At 50.8% G+C, this 23,497-nt stretch overlaps 1 protein-coding gene across 3 annotated transcripts in view; it reads right to left on the bottom strand.

The window, feature by feature from the left end:
- The window catches only part of LOC119950680 (monocarboxylate transporter 12-like), a 144,678-nt gene that overhangs the window by 70,017 nt on the left and 51,164 nt on the right, over nucleotides 1–23,497 (bottom strand). The window contains exon 1 of one of the 3 annotated variants that reach the window (XM_038773319.1): nucleotides 20,574–21,060. The exons of the other annotated variants lie outside the window; for them this stretch is intronic. The gene's annotated coding sequence lies outside the window, so the exon portion shown is untranslated. Of the gene's footprint in view, nucleotides 1–20,573; nucleotides 21,061–23,497 lie in introns of those variants that run through there. 3 annotated transcript variants of the gene reach the window in all.

The raw sequence follows: 23,497 nt of genomic DNA, 5'->3' as shown, positions 1-23,497 counted from the left end.
GATTAAAGAACCACAACTGCAGCAAGACTAATGCAAGTAAATAGAAGAGTAGTGCCAGAACGGATGGCTGGAGTATACTCCTAACAAACCAATACTTCGCCAATACTTCAAACAGAGAAAACATCTCACAATCATTGATGATTTTTTAGTTTTAAACGACAGACTAATCATCCCGAAAATAGTAAGACGTTTTACAACACCAGGTTAAAGTCCAACAGGTTTGTTTCGAATCACTAGCTTTTGGAGCACTGCTCCTTCCTCAGGTGAATGAAGAGGTATGTTCCAGAAACATATATATAGACAAATTCAAAGATGCAAGACGATACTTTGAATGTGAGTCTTTGCAGGTAATTAAGTCTTTACAGGTCCAAACAGAGCAACTGGAGAGAGGGATAATCACAGGTTAAAGAGGTGCAAAGACTCGCATTCAAAGTATCGTCTTGCATCTTTGACTTTATCTATATATATATTTCTGGAACCTAACTCTTCATTCACCTGAGGAAGGAGCAGTGCTCTGAAAGCTAGTGATTCGAAACAAACCTGTTGGACTTTAACCTGGTGTTGCAAGACTTCTTACTGTGCTCACCCCAGTCCAACACCGGCATCTCCACATCATCCCGAAAATAATTTAACTTCAAATTCTCCAGAAAATCCAGCAAGGTCACGCGGTTGTGGTGAAATGCTGAGTTACAGCCTAACAACCATTCTGGAGACAGGCATAAGTCATCCCATTGAAGAGTTAATCTTGAGTTAATTTGCCATGCAAGTGCAGGGAATAACCAACAGCATAGTGGACCACTGATACCCTTCACTTGCTCTTCGAGCTTATGGCAATGTCTGGAAATGGATTTATTTGACTCTAAAGGCACAATTTTCATCATCGTCATTGATTCCTACTCCAGATGACTTCAAGTCAGCAGACTGGATAGCACCACGATGGAGGCAGTCATTACATCACTAAAAAGAATCTTCGCAATTCATGCCATTCTGAATGCTGTGGTGTCAGACAATAGTCCTCTGGTTTCTAACAAACTGTTCTGCAACTTAGTGGATGAATGGTTTCATGCATGTGACTAGATCGCCTAGATATCTTTAGTCAAATGGAGAAGCAGTAAGAGAAATTTGAACAACCAAGGAATTGATGAAAAAGGAACAAACATATTAACTTAGCCATTCTTAACTACCGAACCTCACCGCTGAAAAATGGCTCCGTACCATCAGAAATATTGATGGGAACTCATCTATGAACACAACTTCCAGCTCTACAACAAAACCGACAACCGGACATTACCTCAGGTGATCATCAGAGTTAGAAAGTGTGAGGAGCAACAGACAATCACACTCCTAATTTCAACTTCAGGCACAGAGCACCAGACTTAGAGGCTCTATGGGCCAGGGAGAGAGTGCAGATAGGCGATCAATAGAATGAAGGCACAGTAATGAAAGAGGTCCATAGCTGAAATCATCATCAAAGGGGACTGAGGCAGTACGGAAGGAAGTGAAAAGCCTTGATATCATTGGGAAGGAAAGCAATGGAAACGTAAGTGTCGAATTCCGATCCGAATGGAGACAGGGAACCAAAAAGAAATAGAAGCTCTATATCCATGCAGGTGGAAGATAATCCAATCACAGGATGAGAAAGTCCAGTTCATCCTCAAAATGGGATCAGGACCAGATCAGGGAGGTTGGTCAAGGCATCTGAAAGACCAACCCCATAAAGTTTGAGATTCTGGGCGGAAATATAGAAAGACGCATATAATTGGAATAGAGACTTGGGGGAGATGTCGAGTAAAAGGTTAAAATCTCGAGTACCTGATACTGATGTTACCACTGATGTAACTATGATGCAATGTCACGTAAGTAACTGAGAGCTGGAGAGGAACGGAGTACAAACTTGTGGAGAGTGCTGAAATGTGAACAAACAAGAATGGTTTTTACAAATAACAGGCAATGATAGCATTCTTAGGTAAGCAGGCAAACACTAAAGAAACCCTATCTAACTCCAGAATTCAAGGTGAAACAGGCAGCATTTAAAATTTGCAGCGTTTGCAGGGCTACAGAGCTTTTTTGTGTGTGGGCTCAGAAGAAATGCTGGGGCCACAAGAATAAAAATTGCAAATGGTTGACTTCGGTGGTGGTATGTAGGAGGCAGTCACACGTCGGGTAGGTCCTGCTCGAGGCTCGATTGTTTGGAACTTAATGCCCGGTGCAAGTGGCAATTTTTAAACAAACAGGTGCAGGAAGACATAAGGCGGGAGGGGGATGTCCAAAACTCAGAAGAAGGCCCCGGGAAGAAGGAGGTGAGTGAAGGTTCGCCGTCAAGGGAAAGGGTCAGCCTGGCAACAAGAAAGATGGTGAAGGCTAGGTTGCTGACTGAGGTCGCGCCCTTCACAGTAGAGAAAATGACCGAGGTGATGACCATGGAATTTTAAAAAACAGTTTGCTAAGCACATGGAGGTAATGAGGAAGAAAATGATGGTGGAAATGAAGGTGCTGATGGAGGAGGCGACTGCCCCGATTAAGGCAGCGGTGTCGAATTCATCAGCCGAGGTGCAGGAGCAGGGTAAGAAGCTGAAGGGGGTGGAGGAGACCTTGTCACAACATAACGATCAACTCACCTCGATGGATGAGGAGCTGCAGAGGATGGTGGAGGCCAACAAAGGACTGAGAGCGAAGTTGGAAAATAGATCTAGACGGCAGAACTTAAGAATCGTGGGTCTGCACAAAGAGGTGGAGGGCCCAAAACTGACTGAGTACTTTGCCATGATATTAGCAGAGCTGTTGGGGGAGGGGAAAGGTTCCCCCCGGTGAGAACTGGATCGGGCTCATCGATCGTTGAGGCCTGAACCGAAGGCAAATGAACCGCCAAAGGCGGTAATAATTTGTTTTCACAAGTGCCATGTAAAGGAGAAGGCCCTGAGTTGGGCAAATAAGAAGCGGGAGGTGCAGTGGGCAGGAACTGGTATACCTATATACCAGGACTTAACCGTGGAGCTGGCAAGGAGGCAGGCAGTCTTTGGTCAAATAATTATAATCTTTATTATTGACACAAGTAGGCTTACATTAACACTGCAATGAAGTTACTGTGAAAATCCCCTAGTGGCCACACTCCGGCGTCTATTCTGGTGTAGAGGGAGAATTCAGAATATCCAATTCACCTAACAAGCACGTCTTTCGGGACTTGTGGGTGGAAACCGGAGCACCCGGAGGAAACCCATGCAGACACAGGGAGAACATACAGACTCCACACAGACAGTGATCCAAGCCGGGAATCGAACATGGGACCCTGGCGCTGTGAAGCAACAGTGCAAATCACTATGCTACTGGGGAAGGCGGCACTGGCATGGCATATCCAGCGAAGTTGAGGGTGACCCACAACTCAAAAGACTCTCACTTAAAATAGAATCATAGAATTTACAGTGCAGTAGGAGGCCATCCGGCCCATCGAGTCTGCACGGCCCTTGGAAAGAGCACCCCACTTAAGCCCACGCCTCCACCCTAATCCTGTAACCCGGTACCCCACCTCACCATTTGAACACTAAGGGGAAATTTAGCATGGCCAATTCATCTAACCTGCAAATCTTTAGACTGTGGGAGGAAACCGGAGCACCCGGAGGAAACCCACACAGAAAAGAGGAGAAAGTGCAAACTCCACACAGTCACCCAAGGCCGGAATTGAACCCAGGACCCTGGAGCTGTGAGGCAGCAGTGGTAACGATTCTAAGGGTGGAGACCTCCGTGAAGGCAAAAGGACAGGGGCAGAAATGAGAAATGCGACTGAGGACTGGTCTTCGACCGAGGGTAGGGTGTTTCAGATTGTATATAATTCTCTTTTCTAAGGGCAGCATGGTGGCGCAGTGGTTAGCACTGCTGCCTCACAGCACCGAGGACCCAGGGTCGATCTGGGTCCCGGCTCACTGTCCGTGTAGAGTTTACACATTCTCCGCTTGTCTGCGTGTGTCTCACTCCCACAACCCAGAAAGACTTGCAAGTTCGGTGGATTGGCCACACTAAATTGTCTCTTAATTCGAAAAAAAGGAATTGGGTACTCTATACTTAATTTTTTAAAAAATTTTATTTTCTATTTCATGTTGGTATATGTGATTAAAGGGTGTGAAGTGCCTGTTTTGATAGGGTAAGAGTTGGGATATTTTGCAATGATGGTTTTCTGGGGTTTGGTTGTTTGCACTGGGTTTGTTTGTTTGAAGGGAATTTCTTTGTTTTCTGGGCCTGGGTAGGGGGGAGGGGACTGGGGGGTAAGTGGGGCCTGGGCAGGGGCCTCCATACTAGCAACCTTAAGTTGGCTAGTGAACGGGAGTGTGGCGAGGGGAGGGGCCGGTGTCATCAGAACCGGTCGAACAGGTTTCCATGGGCCTGGAGGGAGGGAGGTGTTTTCAAGAGGAATTGGATGGGGGGAAATATGGGAGGCGTTCGGTGGAAACAAAGGGACAGGGCGTGCCAAGCCCATTGGGCAGGGCCCGGAGTTATGCAGATGGTGGGAAGGAGAGGCGGGGGAGGGGAGAGGGTAAGACCCCCCGATGTTGCCATGCAACAAGAGACCCACCTGAAGGTGTAGGACCAGGTGAGGCTCAGGAAGGGCTGGGTGAGCCAAGTTTTTCATTCGAGGTTTGACAGTAGGGCCCAGGAGGTAGTGGTATTTTTTGATAAGAGGGATTGGATTGGATTTGTTTGTTGTCATGTGTACCGAGGTACAGTGAAAAGTATTTTTCTGCAAGCAGCTCAACAGATCATTCAGTACATGGAAGAAAAGGAAATTAAACAAAATTCAAGAAAAGACAATAAAATACATGAGAATACATAATAGGGCAACACAAGATATACAATGTAACTACATAAGCACTGGCATCGGTTGAAGCATACAGGGTGTAGTGTTAATGAGGTCAGTCAATAAGAGGGTCATTTAGGAGTCTGGTGACAGTGGGGAAGAAGCTGTTTTTGAGTCTGTTCGTGCGTGTTCTCAGACTTCTGAATCTCCTGCCCGATGGAAGAAGTTGGAAAAGTGAGTAAGCCGGGTGGGAGGGATCCTTGATTATGCTGCCCGCTTTCCCCCGGCAGCGGGAGGTGTAGATGGAGTCCATGGATAGGAGGCAGGTTTGTGTGATGGACTGGGCGGTATTCACGACTCTCTGAAGTTCCTTGCGGTTCTGGGCCGAGCAGTTGCCATACCAGGCTGTGATGCAGCCCGATAAGATGCTTTCTATAGTGCATCTGTAAAAGTTGGTAAGGGTTAATGTGGACATGCCGAATTTCCTTAGTTTCCTGAGGAAGTATAGGCGCTGTTGTGCTTTCTTGGTGATATCGTCGACGTGAGTGGACCAGGACAGATTTTTGGTGATGTGCACTGTTGGAACCAACAATTCTACGGACACGTGCTTGTAGGATTAGAATAGCGGTTTTAATATACTTACAACAGAGCCAGCCTGTTAGCCGTTGAACTTTCGGTGAACTGGCCGGCTGACTCTGTGGCACTGATCTTTATACAGCAGCTCCCGGGGGGAGGAGTCCTGGGTGGAGCCAAGGGAGAAGCCCAGTACAACTCTCAAGCATTCCCAGAGCTACTCCCCCTGGTGGTCAGATAGTGCAACTGCACTTACAATATAGACACATGTATATACAGATTATAATCCGGTGTGAATCACATTCACCACATTCACCCCTTGTGAAAAAAATCGACTCCAGCGGGGGTGGTGGCTCACAGAGTTAGTCTGTCCGGTGGACGAATTGTTCTTTTCGATCTGCAGAGCACCGGGGTTGCAGCCTCTTGCGGTGGCTGGGTGTGTGTTGAGAGCTGGGGTACGATGGCAGACTCCAGGGCGGGTCTTGTCCGAACTTTATACACCTCTGGCTCGACCAGAGACTGGGGGCGCTGGGGGCGGGCTGGTTCTGGCGTGTGGAACCGGTGGGGTGAGCTTGCTGAATCGGGGGCGCGAGGGGGCGGCAGCATAGGGAACGGGGTAAGGGGTTCCTCAGTGGGGGTGGGGGGGGGCTGGATCCAGCGGGTGCCAGGTCCCGAAGGGATACTGTATCCTGGCGACCGTCCGGGAACTCCACAAATACGTACTGGGGGTTGGAATGGAGGAGGCGCACCTTTTCAACAAGGGGGTCAGTTTTGTGCCCCCTGACGTGCTTCCTCAGGAGGACCGGGCCTGGTGTACTCAGCCACGCCGGAAGTGAGACTCCCGTGGTAGTGCCCCTAGAAAAAATGAAGAGTCGCTCGTGAGGGGTTTGATTTGTAGCTGTACAGAGGAGGGATCTGATAGCGTGGAGCGCGTCTGGGAGGACTTCTTGCCATTGGGAGACTTGGAGTTTTCTAGACCGGAGGGTCAGTAGGACGGTCTTCCAGACCGTCGCGTTCTCCCTCTCCACCTGTCCGTTCCCACTGGGGTTGTAGCTGGTAGTCCTGCTCGAGGCGATGCCCTTGTCGAGCAGGTACTGACGCAGCTCGTCACTCATAAAGGGCGAACCCCGGTCGCTGTGCACGTAGCTGGGGAAACCGAACAGGGTGAAGACACTATGCAGGGCGCTAATGGCTGTGTGGGAGGTCATGTCGGGGCACGGAATGGCAAAAGGGAATCGGGAGAACTCATCGATGATGTTGAGGAAATAAATGTTCTTGTTAGTGGAGGGGAGTGGCCCTTTGAAATCGATCGCAAGGCGTTCAAAGGGCCTAGAAGCCTTGACCAGGTGGGCCCTGTCTGGTCTATAGAAGTGCGGTTTGCACTCCGCACAGATCGGGCAGTCCCTGGTGACCGCTTTTACCTCCTCGTTGGAGAAAGGCAGGTTTCGGGCTCTGATGTAGTGGGAGAGCCGGGTGACCCCTGGATGGCAGAGGTCCACGTGGATGGCTTTCAGACGGCTGATCTGCGCGCTGGCGTATGTCCCGCGGGATAGGGCATCCGAGGGCTCGTTGAGCTTCCCCGGTCGAAATTTAATATCGTAACTATAGGTGGAGAGTTCGATCCTCCACCGAAGGATTTTTATCATTTTCTTTTGCCCCTTTGCGAGTTGTCAAACATAAAGGCAACCGATCGTTGGTCGGTGATGAGGGTGAACCTCCTACCTGCGAGGTAGTGCCTCAAGTGACGAACAGCCTCCACGATGGCTTGTGCTTCCTTCTCGACTGAGGAGTGTCGGAGTTCTGAAGCGGATAGGGTACGGGAGAGAAATGCAACGGGCCTCCCTGCCTGATTTAAAGTGGCTGCTGGAGCTACCTCTGAGGCGTCGCTCTCAACCTGAAAGGGAGTGGATTCATCCACCGCCCGCATGGCTGCTTTAGCGATGTCCTCCTTGATGCAGCTTAAGGCCTGGCGTGCCTCAGCTGACAGGGAAAATCGTGTGGCCTTAAAGAGTGGGCGGGCTTTGTCCGCATATTGAGGGACCCACTGGGCATAGTATGAAAAGAACCCCAAGCACCGTTTGAGGGCCTTGGGGCAATGAGGGAGGGGGAGTTCTAAGAGGGGGCGCATGCGGTCCGGGTCTGGGCCCAGGACTCCGTTCTCCATGACGTAGCCGAGGATGGCCAGTCTGTTTGTGCGGAAAACGTATTTCTCCTTGTGATAAGTGAGATTTAATTTCTGTGCCGTTTGGAGAAAACGGTGGAGGTTGGCGTCGTGGTCCTGCTGGTCATAGACACAGATGGTAACATTGTCCAGATACGGAAACGTGGCCCGCAGCCCGTACTGGTCTACCATTCGGTCCATTGCTCGTTGGAACACCGAAACCCCGTTGGTGACGCCGAACGGAACCCAGAGGAAGTGGAAGAGGCGGCCATCGACCTCGAACGCCGTGTAGTGGCGGTCCTCCGGGTGGATTGGGAGCTGGTGGTATGCAGACTTCAGATCCACCGTGGAAAATAGCCGATATTGGGCGATCTGATTAACCATGTCTGCAATTCTGGGGAGGGGATACGCGTCTAGGAACGTAAAGCGATTTATGTTCTGGCGATAGTCGACTACCATGCGAAATTTTTCCCCGGTCTTGACGACCACCACCTGAGCTCTCCAGGGACTATTACTAGCCTCTATGATCCCTCATTGAGCAGCCGTCGGACCTCCGATCGGATAAAGACCCTATCCTGTAGGCTGTATCGCCTGCTGCGAGTAGCTACTGGCTTGCAATCTGGAGTGAGATTGGCGAAGAGCGGAGGGGGGGGAGATGCACAGCGTGGCTAGCCTGCAAATAGTGAGTGGGGGCAGGGGCCCGCCGAAGCTGAGGGTGAAGCTCTTGAGGTTGCACTGGAAATCCAGGCCTAATAAGAGTGGCGCGCAGAGGTGGGGCAGAATATAAAGTTTAAATTTAGAATAACTAGCACCTCGAATTGTGAGCGTAGCGATGGTGCGTCCTTGGATTTGGACTGAGTGGGAGCCCGAAGCGAGGGCGATAGTTTGGCTTACCGGAAAAATAGAAAGCGAACAGCGTCTTACCAGCTCTGGATGTATAAAGCTCTCGGTGCTCCCGGAGTCAAAGAGGCATGGCGTGCTGTACCCGTTGATCTGGACCTCCGCCATCGAACTTCGTAGGTGCTTGGGGCGGGATTGATCCAGGGTGACCGCGTTGAGTTGCGGGCCGCGTGGTGAGTGCCCGGGGAAGTCGTATTCTTCAGATGAGCTTTCTGAGCATGCCGATGCAGATGGGGCCAGTGGATCGCCAATGGTGAGCGGCGAGGAAGATGGCGGCCTCCATGGATCGCATGTGGTGGGAGGGGGCGGAGTCGGGGCATAGGCCGCAGTGTTTCGGGCCCCGCGGGCCCGCTGGTGGTGGGAGCGATTTGTTCTCTCTGCAGGGGAGTTAAAAACTGGGGCCCTTTTCGCGAGGCACACTCTGGCATAGTGGCCTTTCTTCCCGCAGATGCTGCAGGTCGCGGATCGGGCTGGGAAGTGCTGCCGCGGGTGCTGGCTTTGGCCACAGAAATGGCAGGCTGGGGCAGCTGAGTAGCTGGCTGGGGCAGCTGAGTATCTGGCTGGGGCAGCAGAGTAACTGGCTTTGGCAGCGCGGTAGCTGGGGGGGCCGTGCGGCACAGGCCTGGGGGGGACTGTTGGTCGGGGGTCCACGATGAGGTCGCGGGGTCCGCAGGAAACGATGTGAGGCTGAGGAAGGAAACTTCCATAGTGGTAGCAGCCTCCACAGTAGTGTCTAAGTCCTGGGCCCCCTTTTCTAGCAGTCTTTGGCGCACATAGTTAGACCTAAGGCCCGCTACGAAAACGTCCCGCACAGCAAGCTCCCTATGTTCAGCCGCGGTAATGGCTTGATAATTACAGTCATTGGAAAGATTGTTTAATTCCCTTACAAACTCGGCAAGCGTTTTTGTAGGCCGCTGACGGCGAGTCGTAAACAAGTGGCGTGCATAAACCTCGTTAATGGGCCTAACATACATTTTGTCCAATATTGCCAGCGCTGCGGTGTAAGAACCAGCCGGATTTAGCTGTGTGGAGATTCTGCGGCTTACCCTCGCGTGCAGTAGGCGGAGTTTTTGTTCCTCCGTTGTTCCGGCGGTGCTGGCTTCTGCCAGGTAGGCTTTAAAACATCTCAGCCAGTGGGAAAAAATTTCCTTAACCTCTGCATCCTGTGGGTCGAGTTCTAGGCGTCGGGGCTTGAGGGCTGCTTCCATGATTTCTTCGACTGTTTCCTAAGTATATTAAATTGTTGGAACCAACAATTCTACGGACACGTGCTTGTAGGATTAGAATAGCGGTTTTAATATACTTACAACAGAGCCAGCCTGTTAGCCGTTGAACTTTCGGTGAACTGGCCGGCTGACCCTGTGGCACTGATCTTTATACAGCAGCTCCTTGGGGAGGAGTCCTGGGCGGAGCCAAGGGAGAAGCCCAGTACAACTCTCGAGCACTCCCAGAGCTCCTCCCCCTGGTGGTCAGATAGTGCAACTGCACTTACAATATAGACACATGTATATACAGATTATAATTCGGTGTGAATCCCATTCACCACATGCAGCCCTAGGAATTTGAAACTGCTAACCATCTCCACCTCGGCCCCGTTGATGCTGACAGGAGTGTGTACAGTACTTTGCTTCCTGAAGTCGATGACCAGCTCTTTAGTTTTGCTGGCATTGAGGGAGAGATTGTTGTCGTTACACCACTCCACTAGGTTCTCTATCTCCCTCCTGTATTCGGACTCGGCATTATTCGAGATCCGGGCAGCACGGTGGCCTAGTGTTTAGCACAACCGCCTCACGGCACTGAGGTCCCAGGTTCGGTCCCGGCTCTGGGTCACTGTCCGTGTGGAGTTTGCACATTCTCCCCGTGTCTGCGTGGGTTTCGCCCCCACAACCCAAAAACGTGCAAGCTAGGTGGATTGGCCACGCTAAATTGCCCCTTAATTGGAAAAATGATTGGGTACACTAAATTTTTAAAAAAAAAGAGAAAAAAAATTATTCGAGATCCGGCCCACTATGGTCGTATCGTCAGCAAACTTGTAGATGGAGTTGGAACCAAGTTTTGCCATGCAGTGGTGTGTGTACAGGGAGTAGAGTAGGGGGCTAAGTACGCAGCCTTGCGGGGCACCGGTATTGAGGATTATTGTGGAGGAGGTGTTGGTGTTCATTTTTACTGACTGTGGTCTGTTGGTCAGAAAGTCAAGGATCCAGTTGCAGAGTGGAGAGCCAAGTCCTAGGTTTTGGAGCTTCGATATCAGCTTGGCTAGGATTATGGTGTTGAAAGCGGAGCTGTAGTCAATACATAGGAGTCTGATGTAGGAGTCCTTGTTTTCGAGATGCTCTAGGGATGAGTGTAGGGCCAGGGAAATGGCGTCTGATGTGGACCGGTTGCGACGGTATGCGAATTGAAGTGGGTCAAGGCGTTCCGGGAGTATGGAGGTGATGCGCTTCATGATCAGCCTCTCGAAGCACTTCATTACAACTGACGTGAGGGCCACCGGGCGGTAGTCATTGAGGCATGTTGCCTGGTTCTTCTTTGGTACCGGTATGATGGTGGTCTTCTTGAAGCAGGTGGGGACCTCGGAGTGGAGTAGGGATAGGTTAAAGATGTCTGTGAATACCTCTGCCAGCTGGTATGCGCAGGCTCTGAGTGGACGACCAGGGATCCCGTCCGGGCCCATCGCCTTCCATGGGTTCACTTTCAGGAAGGCCAATCTGACTTCGGAAACTGTGATGGTGGGTATGGGTGAATTATGGGCTGCTGGGGCACTCGACAGCGGATTGTTGGTTACCTGCTCAAACCGAGCATAGAATGCATTAAGTTCATCGGGGAGGGGTGCGCTGCTGCCAGAGATACTGCTCGGCTTCACTTTGTAGCCCGTTATGTTGTTTAGTCCTTGCCGCAACCACCGAGAGTCGGTTGAGGTTCCAGATGGAGATGGTTGTGGCAGACCAGGGGGAATATATCTAATAGTAACAGGGGCATTGGAGGGGTGACTGGTGGCACTGACAAGTGTGTATGGACCTAACTGGGATGAAGGTGAAGAAGGTGTTAGGGGCCATTCCGGACTTGGACTCATACGAGCTAATAGTGAGAGGTGATTGGAAAACGGTGCCAGAACCAAGGATGGACAGGTCACAGCCGCGCTCGCTTGCCCAGTTGGGGTGGGGGGGGGGGGGGGTTGAAGCCGCTGGGAGGAGTGGACCCTTCGAGGTTATTGCACCCGAGGGAGCGGGTGTATTCGTTCTTCTCCTCGGTTCACAAAGTATATTTGAGGATAGACATTTTGTGGTAGGGAAGGTGTTGCTGGCTGGGATTAAGGGATCAGAGTATCGGTGATAGTGATTTCAGACCACGCGCCGCACTGGGTGGATGTGGTCCAAGAGAGGGGTAGGTCCTCAGAGGGCAGGGTGGAGGCCAGGTCCTCAGAGGCGGGGTTGTTAAGGAAGCTTCCGTGAGAAGATTGTGAAAGTGGTTGAGGAGTATGTAGGATACAGGGGAAATATCACAGCCAGTGGTGTGGGAGACCCTGAAAGTAATGAGGGGGAGATTATATCATTTAATGATGTGGAGATGCCAGCGTTGGACTGGGGTGAGCACAGTAAGAAGTCTTACAACACCAGATTAAAGTCCAACAGGTTTGTTTCGAATCACTAGCTTTCGGAGTGCAGTTTCTTCCTTAGGTGAATGAAGAGGTGGGTTCCAAAAACATGTATATAGACCAAATTCAATTATGCAAGAATGTGAGTCTTTGTAGATAATTAAGTCTTTCCAGGTCCAGACGGTGCGACTGGAGAGAGGGATAATCACAGGTTAAAGAGGTGTGAATTGTCTCAAGTCAGAACAGTTGTTAGGATTTCGCAAGCCCAGGCCAGATCGTGGGGGGTGAATGTAATGCGACATGAATCCAAGGTTCCGGTTGAGGCTGTACTCATGTGTGCGGAACTTGGCTATAAGTTTCTGCTCGCCAATTCTGCCTTGTCACGTATCCTGAAGGCCGCCTTGGATACCGCTTACCCAATATCATTTAAGGCCAAAGTGGATAAAGAGTAGAGAGAGGAGCATCAAAGGCTGATAGAGGAGATGTTGGAGGTACACAGAAGGTACGCAGGGGATGCAGATCCGGCTCTTTTGGTCAGAAGGAGGGAGCCCCAGGCTAGTTTTGAGCTGTTGTCTATGGGGAAGGAGGTACAGCAACTGAGGCTGGAGAGGCAGCAGATTATGAATACCAGGAGAAGGTGGGGCTCATGCTGACAGGCCAACTTTAGATGGAGGCGGCTGCGAAAGAGATGGTATAGGTACGGGATAATTGGTGGTGGCTCCGGAGCAGATTAATAAGGTGTTTGAGGAATCCTATAAAGGCTGTATAGGTCAGAGCCACCAGGAGAGGAGTAATTGATGGCGGTCCTAGAGAGATTCGGGAATGAGCCGAGATTTATGGAATGGGTACAGCTACTATATTGGGAACCAATGGCGAGTGTCCGCACAAACAACATGAGCTCAGGGTATTTGCTCTGCAGCGGGGGACCAGACAGGGGTGTCCTATGTCACCCCTCCTATTTGCATTAGTGATAGAGCCTTTGGTCATTACTTTGAGAAGTTTGGGGCTGTGGAAGTGGATAGCGCAGGATGGGGGTGGGGGGGTGGTGGAATATTTGGTGTCTTTGTATGCGGACGATTTATTGTTATATGTCTCAGAGCCGATTACGTCGATGTGGAATATAATGGGACTTCTCCAAAGATTTGGGTTGTTTTCAGGATCTAAATTAAATTTGAAGAGTGGTAGTTTGTGTGTCCCAGCCAGGGGTGGGAGCGGGACTGGGGGGGCTGCCATTTTGCAGGGCATCAGTCCACTTCATGTACTTGGGGGTGCAGGTGGCGTGGGACTGAGGGGGTCTCCGTGAGTACAATTTTACTAGTTGGTGAGGAGGGTGAAAGCGGACTTGGCAAGGTGGGACAACCAGCCTCTATCATTGGCTGGGCCCCCCAAATTTTCTATATTATTATTGGGCGGCGAAGCGGAAAATGTGCCGAGTTGGCTCTGGGGGGGGGGGGGGGGGGGGGGAGCCCCAGTGGGTTAGGATGGAGGACCGTCTGTGTAGGATGTAGGGGCTGAGGGCACTGGTAATGACGCCGCTTCCGATGGCCCCAGGCAAATACTTCGGGACTCCGGTGGTGGTGACAACTCTGAAGATTTGAAGGCAGTGGAGGCAACACTTTAAGCTGGGGGCTGAGTCAGGGGAGATGCCAATTGGGGGATTCATAGGTTTGAACTGGGGCAGCTGGATTGGAGGCTTCAGAGATGGGAGGAGAGAGAGAACAGAGTATTAAAAGACATGTTCCTGGGGGGGACTTTTTGCAAGGTTGGAAGAGTTGGGGGGGAAGTATGAATTGGAGCAAGGGAAAAGGTTTCGGTACCTGCAGCTCCGAGACTTTGCAAGGAAGGAGATTTATAGCTTCCCGATAGCGCCGGCTCCCTCTTTGCTGGAAGAAACATTGACGGCAAGGGGACTGGAGAAGGGTGTGGTGTTGGCGATTTCTGTGAAAAGTCTGGAGGAAGATATCACAGAATCATAGAATTTACAGTGCAGAAGGAGACGATTCGGCCCATCAAGTCTACACCGGCTCTTGGAAAGAGCACCCTTCTTAAGCCCACACCTCCACCCTATCCCCGTAACCCAGCAACCACACCTAAACTAAGGGCAATTTACCATGGTCAATCCACGTAACCCACACATCTTTGGACTGTGAGAGTCCAAATAAATGGAGACCACGTTGTCAAGAGTCAGAAATTCCAGTAGATCCCCCCGCAAAGCCGAGGCACAGGGTGGAGAAGCTGACCTCCACCACAACAGGACCTGCATCTGGGCAATCAGCGAAGTGAAGGCTAAAACATCTCCCTCGCATCTGCCTGCATGCTCGGGCCGATCCGACATCCCGAAACTGGCCTCTAGGGGACGTGATTCCACATTCACATGTAATACCCCGAGATGATACTAAAGACCTCCCTCCAATACCTCTCCAGCTCCGGGGACACGGGGAGAACGTGCAGACTCCACACAGACAGTGACTCAAGCCGGGAATTGAACATGGGACTCTGGAGCTATGAAGCAACTGTGCTAACCACTATGCTACCTTGCCACCCAACATGTTTGACATGTTTGCATTATCAGAGTCCTAGACTTCAAAGATAAATGCAAATTACTGCGAATGCTGGAATGTGAAACAAAGCAGAAAATACTGGACAATCTTAGCAGGTCTGGCAGCATCTGTGGAGAGAAAAGGGAGCTAATATTTTGAGTCTGGATGACATGGTATCCATGGAAGGGATTAAGGCCAAGTGGGAAGAAGGCTAGTTGGGGGAGGTAATGTAAGAAGGTTTTGTCATGGTCTGTAGACTGGCCGAAGTGAATGATGAACTACAGATCATCTAGTTTAAATAATTTATTATGGAAATGAAATGAAATGAAATGAAAATCACTTATTGTCATGAGTAGGCTTCAATGAAGTTACTGTGAAAAGACAACTGCGTGATAAGATAATTAGGATAAATAAAATAATAAACTACTAACACTAATTAACTGTTGCAGAGCGACTGCAAAATACGTCTATCCTCCAGCATGACCTACTCCCAACTCCCAGACAACAGGGTCACGTGGTGGGTTTACATTGCCACCTAGTGGTCGGAGTTTATGCATAACATTATGTACAAACTTGCTTTATGCATATCATCACAGGTTTGTGGTGTGAGGTGCTACAAAGAGTGAACATCTCAACCTCATGTGCGACGTTGGGGCTGATACAACTGAAAGTTGTGTATAGGACACATCTCACAAGGGCGAGGATGAGTCGACTCTTTAAGGGAGTGGAGGATGTTTGTGAGCAATGTGGGAGGAGCCCCGCAAACCATGTACATATGTGTTGTCCTGCCCGAAGCTGGAGAGGTATTGGAGGGAGGTTTTCAGTATCATCTCGGGGTATTACATGTATTACACAGAGGCCAGTTTTGGGGTGTCGAACCGGCCCGAGCTGCAGGCGGGAGCAGGGGAGATGTTTTAGCCTTCACCTCGCTGATTGCCCGGAGGCAGGCCCTGTTGGGGTGTGTCATAATATACACACAAGTATATGATGGTGCACAGCAGGCATTGATTGACACACAAGATGACCAATGGACACACAGAACACAGCAGCCAATCACCAGACAAGACACAGCCACTATAAAGCCAGAGGGCACTAGTTTTCCCGCTCTCTTGGGATCCAGCCTCTGAGACAGTCAGAGCCCGTGAGCAACAACTAGAACATACACCATGTGGTAGTAAGATAGTCTGGTCAGGTTAGCCTCAGGTCTCCAGTCAACTCAGCATAGTGTCAACCCACAGTTAAAGTATGTTTAATAGTTAAGAGTTCAATAAAATAGAGTTGCATTTCTTTAAGTGTTGGAAGCCTGTCTCTCTCTCACTGCTGCAGTAAACGCAGTCCTCGCAGACCCAGCTTACCCAACACATCAGGGTGGAGGTCAGCTTCTCCACCCTGTGCCTCGGCTTGGTGGAGGGATCGACTGGATTTTCTGACTCTTGACAAGGTAGAATTTGAGCTAAGAGGGATGAAGGAGGGGTTCTACAATTCGTGGGGACCATTTATTATGTACTTTCAGGAACTGGTTGCCACTGATCATGCGGGGGGGGGGGGGGGGGGGGGGGTCGGGTGAAGAGAGGGTGTTGGGTTTACTGTTTCATTGTTTTGTTGCTAACGTTTACCTGGAATGGACAAATTGATGTATTGGGTGTCGTTTCTGGGGGATTGTTCCCATGTTTGATTTGCATTTGTTTTTATTTTGTTGTTTATTTGATGAAAATGTTGAGAACAAAAATATTTTTTTTTTAATTGCAAATTTCTTGGACCTTTAAAGATTGCCAGTTAGGCTGGTCAAAAGCTGTTGTAACTCGGCTGAATTTGTGCAGTGCAAAGCTCCACCCATTTGTACCAGAATTTTACCTTTGAAATCTTTCCAAGTCCACCCAAGTTGAATATTTAAGTGAGCCAACACCTTTTTCAGGGGAGAGCCTGAATGACTGAAAGTCACTTAACCCAATGTGGTCTTCAAAGCATTTCCAACCCAGTTTGAATGCAGCAAATGTTGATGTGGAAGTAGGAGGTAGATCATTGATGTTACAGCAGTAAAACGTATGGCCATGAGTTCCATTTCTTTCGCTTTACCTTAACAAAGAATGTTATTAGATTAAATAAGTAGTTAAGTAGTTCATTCTAAGGGGGGGGGGGGGAAAGATCATACAACCTCTCGCACACCATCACGCCTTTCTTCCTCCTACGTACTATATTTGTGTTGATTGTTACTGCCTAACTATCCATGTTTACACACACACACTCACACACTGTATGCCAAGCCCAAGGTGGGCATTTTACACAGTGCCTAGAATGTCCAAAGCAAATGACAAGAACACATGACCATAAAAGTTCCTGAATTATTCGCACACCCCTGTCAGCATCAATGGGGCCAAGGTGGAGATGGTGAGCAGTTTCAAATTCCTAGGGGTGCACATCTCCAAAAATCTGTCCTGGTCCACCTATGTCGACGCTACCACCAAGAAAGCACAACAGCGCCTATACTTCCTCGGGAAACTAAGGAAATTCAGCACGTCCACATTAACCCTTACCAACAATTACAGATGCACCATAGAAAGCATCCTATCGGGCTGCATCACAACCAGGTTTGGTAACTGCTCGGCCCAGGACCGCAAGAAACTTCAGAGAGTCGTGAACACCCCCCCGGTCCATCACAGGAACCTGCCTCCCATCCATTGACTCCATCTACACCTCCTGCTGCCTGGGGAAAGCGGGCTGCATAATCAAAGATCCCTCCTACCCGGCTTACTCACTCTTCCAACTTCTTCCATCGGACACGAGATACAGAAGTCTGAGAACACGCATGAACAGGCTCAAAAACAGCTTCTTCCCCACTATCACCAGACTCCTAAACGACCCTCTTATGGACTGACCTCATTGAAATACTTTTCACTGTACCTCGGTACACGTGAAATAAACAAATCCAATCCAATCATACCCAATGCCACCCCACACACCAACACCACCCCCACAACCCCACTTCACCACCACCATCACCCTGACCCCCCCCCCCCCCCCCCCCCCCCCAATCACCCCAGAACACCCCCACCATCCCCTGGTCCGCAACAAAATCATACATTTTGTCTTGTGTCTTGTAGGAGCTGCTGGTGAAGAGGCGTGCCCTGCTGGTGTCCGCCCCGGAACCAACCCCAGCCCCATGTCCTGCCCATCCTAGCCCTGCCCCGCATCCACCTCGTCGTACGAGGACTGATGTATATCCTCCTCCTCCAGCACGTCTCCCCGCTGCTGCACAATGCTGTGGAGAAAGCAGCAGGCCGCCACGAAGCGGGCGACCCTCCCAACGCTATACTGGAGGGTCCCTCCAGAGCGATGCAGGCACCCAAACCACATCTTCAGGATGCCGAAGCACCACTGGATCACGCCCCTGGTCGTGACATTGGTCTGTGGCCTCTGGATAGGTGTCATCAGCCACGGCCACAACAGACCACCCCTGTCACCCCGGTGGAGGGGAGGGGGGGGGGGTAGTTTGGAAGAGGCCAGGAACCATCGTGTGTGCCAGGATGAAGGTGTCATACACACTGCCCAGGTTTTAGACACAGATGTGCATGATGCACATCTGATGATCACCCACCAGTTGCACGTTTATCGAGTAGAACCTCTTTCGGTTTGGAGAGAGCCAGTGATCTGCAGGTGCTCATCGGGCGACATGCATCCCGTCGATCATCCCTTGGACCCAGGGCATCCCGAAGGTGGCCTGGCACTCGTCCTTGCTTCCAGAGGTACCGTCGGCTGGCGCTGCCCATGCCAACGATATGGTCCCCTTCCCCCGTCAGGTGCCCCCCTCTAGGGGCTACTGTAAGCGTTGCCTCTGGGCAGGCCATGTGATGCCCCATTATTGGGTGGTGGCGGTTGGAGGGTGTTATTGAGGAGGGTGAGGTGCAGGGGTGGTTGGGTGGAGGGTGGGAACTGGGGGTAGAGGTAGTGGGAGCACAGTGGTTAGCACTGTTACTTCACAGGTCCAGGGTCCCAGGTTTGATTCCCGGCTTGGGTCACTCTCTGTGCGGAGTCTGCACGTTCTCCACGTGTCTGCGTGGGTTTCCTCCGGGTGCTCCAGTTTCCTCCAAGTCCCAAAGGACGTGCTGTAAGGTGATTGGACATTCTGAATTCTCCCTCTGTATAGCCGAACAGGTGCCGGAGTGTGGCGACTAGGGGATTTTCACAGTAACTTCACTGCAGTGTTCCAGTAAGCCTACTTGTGACAATAAAGATTATTATTATTATTATTATAGTGGGAGGGGGCACCCATACGGCCAGTAGCACTCTACAGAACCAGGGGCAATGTGGGTGGTCAGTGGGGCGGGCAGCAAGATGGCTGACTTGCAGGCTGCGGCAATAAGGGTCCGTGCCTGGACACCAGCCCAATCCCGTGGAGGTTACCCAAGCCCCACGTCACCCCCCTCCGTCTTTCCACCCCACCCCAGCCCAGTGTCAGGACCAGCAGTCCACTGTCTCACCTCTCTGTGTCCTGCCTCCTCTCTCTCCCTCAGCAGCCACGGTGCCAGTTTCTCAATTTTTAAAAGCACAAGGGACCCTCGCCGTCGGAATTTCCCCCAGTAGAGACGGAGAATCGCGGAGGCCCCGGAGAATACCGGGTCAGACTCGCTTATGATATGCAAATGGGATTTACTGTACGGGCGGAGTGGAACACAATTACACCGCTATCGAGGCACCGGAGAATTGCGATTTGGCACGGAACCAGCACCCGCCACGCTTTCGGCATCAAAGCCAATCCTCCGCCCAACCACCTTTCCCGATTCCGTTGTCAGCCGACTGAGAATCCTGCCCAATGTTCCCTCAAAGCACAGCCGCCTCACAGATCCTGGGCCGGCTGCACACAAGTTGGCCCCTTTAAGGGTACAGAAAATTTAAAGGAGCTGCACACTTAACCAAATTGCCCATGCACTCTAAAACAATTACAGGATAAGCTGCATGGGAGGGGGTGGGGGGGGGGGGGGGTGAGATGCTGGACCAGGGATTGAATGCAAGCCTGCTGAAAATATACCTCTCTGCTCTTCCTGGCACTGTATGGAGTCTTACAACACCAGGTTAAAGTCCAACAGGTTTGTTTCAAACACGAGCTTTCGGAGCGCAGCTCCTTCCTCAGGTGAAAGGCGAGGTATGTTCCAGAAACATTTATATAGACAAAATCAGAGATGCTGGACAATGCGTGCGACAATCACCAGGCAGGAATGTTCCCTTCCAGTCGGGGAACACTTCAGCAGTCAAGGGCATTCAGCCTCTGATCTCCGGGTAAGCGTTCTCCAAGGCGGTCTTCAGGACACGCGACAACGCAGAATTGCCGAGCAAAAACTTATAGCTAAGTTCCGCACGCATGAGTGCGGCCTCAACAGGGATCTTGTATTCATGTCGCATTACATCCACCCCCCCGCCATCTGGCCTGGACTTGCAAAATCCCACCAACTGTTCTGGCTTGAGACAATTCACACCTCTTTAACCTGTGATTATCCCTCTCCCTGGATCTGTAATGATTTGATTACCTGCAAATGCTCGCATTCCAAGCATTGTCCAGCATCTCTGACTTTGTCTATATATATTTTTTTAAAATTTAGATTACCCAATTATTTTTTCCAATTAGGGGGCAATTTAGCGTGGCCAATCCACCTACTCTACACATTTTTGGGTTGTGGGGGCGAAACCCACGCAGACACAGGGAGAATGTGCAAACTCCACACAGACAGTGACCCAGAACCGGGATCGAACCTGGGACCTCAGCGCCGCGAGGCAGCTGTGCTAACCACTAGGCCACCGTGCTGCCCTTACTTTGTCTATATAAATGTTTCTGGAACATACCTCGCCATTCACCTGAGGAAGGAGCTGCGCTCCGAAAGCTCGTGTTTGAAACAAACCTGTTGGACTTTAACCTGGTGTTGTAAGACTTCATACTGTGCTCACCCCAGTCCAACGCCGGCATCTCCACATCATGGCTTCCTGGCACTGAAAGAGATTTGACCAAAGTAATTGCTTTCACCTTACCTTGGCCTGTCCCCACAGCTAGCTCCTCTTGCTGAGGTTGTGCAGAGTGCAGGAAGTGCTGGATTCTCCTTTGCATTTATTCCAATGATGCCACAGTGTCTTATGTCATCAAGCCACAACTTTTTCTTGTAAAGTCAACTCCGCCTTGACTTGTATGGCAGCGAAGTAGGTTAGAACCAGGGAAAATGATATTCAAAATGGTAAGTTTATCTAACTTCATTCTGACCACATTATCATTATCATTTTTGGCCAAAGTCAGTGAGAAAAAGTGGAATTTCTAACAGCTGAAACTATTTCAACAGCATAGTTGAAGCTATCCCAGTGTAGCTCCCTGATGTGTTGGATGGCACTGCCTATCGCAAGCCCAGTATTTTCCCAAAACAAATAGCATCACACTTTCCATCATACTCCTTTCAGAAGCACCTCCAACATGCTGGCTCTACCTCACCAGTGCACCGTGAGGTGTCCACAGAACTCGAGTGGAGAACAAAATCTTTTTGCAGCTCCTGAACAGGTCTAACTTGCTGTACCAGCTCCTTGCAACACAGTCTGCTCCCAAATTTACAATATTTTTTTACTGTCAGTTCGCACACAAGGGACAAATTAGTAGTGAGCAGGGGAGGGAGGGAGTGGCCGTTTCTGAGACTAAGTGTTGACACCGGTATAGGATTCATGGAGTTCCACGACAGCAAACTAACCGCGAGACTGGACTAATTCAGTGACTGTGGAGGGGCTAGCATCAGTGCCACGTGCAACACAATCGATTCCAATGAAAGACGGTACAGGATTTGCTCAGTCTGTGATTGACACTCGGGAGGCTGACAAGCTGCAGCCAAATACATCCACATTCCAATCCCCTCACGCACACTCATCCCAGCCAACAAGGTGGCACTGGTTGTCCTGGAGCATGCCTACCCCGCTGATGGGGCGGCTGGGGCCAGAGAGCACTTAGAGAAGCCCCGCACCAATGTAACCAAATGCCGTAAGCTCACAGTGGGCTGTCAGCAGCATGCGCAGCTGTATAGCTGACTTTCCGGCTGAGGCAATGGTGCTCCGTGCCTGTCCACCCCGACCCCACAGCCTGGCCACCCCCTGCTACTCCCTCCGGCCCTGGCTGAAAACCCTCTGGCCAGCAACACAATTGTCAACAAACTATGGCGGTTTTGGCCACTTTCTATACCCCTCCTCTCTGCCTCAGCAACCATGATGCCGCTTTCATGATTTTTAAAAGCACAAGTGAACCGCGCCATCGGGAACTCGGCTCATCAGAGGCGGAGAATGGCGGAGGCCCCGGAGAGTACCGGGGCAGGCCCGCTAATGACATGCAAACAGTGTTTACTATTTTGCATTCCTGAACGCATTGACACTGCTGTCGAGGTGACGGAGAATTGCGACTTGGCGTCAAATCAGCGCCTGCCACGATTTTGGTGTCGGAAACTATGCACCGCCCAATCGCATTTCCCGATTTCGGAGTCAGCCAATGGAGAATCCCGCCCATTGTTTTCTGCAGCCTAACTATGGAAAACCCAAAAGGAATGTAAACATATGATAGAAACAACAACACTAAGTTGTCTACTTCTTTTAAAACATCAATGAAAGATGTGGAAAGAGTTACGTTTGACAGTGAGCTGGATTCTACTCTTCGCGTCCCCAGAAGGGAGAATTATGATCGGGCAGAGAATAGCGCGAAATGGGAAAATTCCATTTTGTGCCTGGTGCAATTTCCAATGCCTGTGGTTCCGGTCCCTCGCTGTCGGCAATATCAAGGTTGCGCCCCGCGCTGGGGGATCCAAGCAAAACCATCATTTGCATGAATTTTAATACCATTAATGGCTTGGACACTTCATGCTCCACTGCTCCGTGATGGTCCTCTCCTCACTGGCATGGAGCTATGGATCCACTTCGGACTCCTGAACTCGGGGGCAGGTCTTATATGAGCCACCTTCTTGGCTGTAATGAGTGTGTGGTAAGTGGAGCTCTTAACAACAGCGTCAGCTCTTAGACTCTTTGGCGCTAATTCCGGCCCCAGCAGTGAGGATGTCAAGTGGGCTGGTAATTCGCACCGGCAGAGTGCTGGCCCATTTACATGTCCTGACTCGCTTACCGAATAGCTTCCCCAATGGAGGTGCAAATAGCACACTCTTCAGTCCCAGCGGGAATGCAGTATCCCAAACAGCGAATTCTGGCCGGTATTTCTTGGAAGTCAGTTTGAGCTCCAGTGGTAATTTGATCTTAATCCCTGAAAGTATTGTTTCATTTAACTTTTCATGAGGATTTCTTTTTAATTCAGAGGACCCAATTATTTTTTTCCAATTTGGGGCAATTTAGCGTGGACAATCCACCTACCCTGCACATCTTTGGGTTGTAGGATGAAACCCATACAGACACAGGGAGAATGTGCAAATCTCCACACGGACAGTGACCCGGGGCCGGGATCGAACCAGGTACTCGGCGCCGTGAGGCAGCAGTGCTAACTACTGCGCCCCCATGCTGCTCGAACTTTTCATAAGAATTGAAGAGGACTTGCTGTAAATAAATGTTGCCTATTCATATATGAATCACAATGGGCGGATTCTCCCGTACCCGGTGGGGCGGGGGGTCCCGGCGGGACAGAATGGCGTGAACCACTCTGGCGTCGGGCCGCCCCAAAGGTGCAGAATCATCCGCACCTTCAGGGGATAGGCCCTCCCCGGAGTGTTTGGCGCCCCGCCGGCTGGCGTAGAAGGACTTTGAGGCCGCGCCAGCCAGGGCCGAAGGGATTCCGCCTGTCGGCGTGGGTCCGCGCATGCGCGAGAGCATCAGCGGCTGCTGATGTCATCTCCGCGCATGCGCAGGAGGGGGTTCACCTATGCATCGGCCATCGTGGAGGCTGACACGGCGGCGCGTAGGAAAAGAGTGCCAACACGGCACAGGCCCACCCGTAG

Source organism: Scyliorhinus canicula, chromosome 16 (genome assembly GCF_902713615.1).
Source record: "Scyliorhinus canicula chromosome 16, sScyCan1.1, whole genome shotgun sequence".
NCBI classification, from domain to species: domain Eukaryota; kingdom Metazoa; phylum Chordata; class Chondrichthyes; order Carcharhiniformes; family Scyliorhinidae; genus Scyliorhinus; species Scyliorhinus canicula.
The sequence above is the reverse complement of the archived record's forward strand: the minus strand, read 5'-3'. Positions and strand labels throughout refer to the sequence as shown.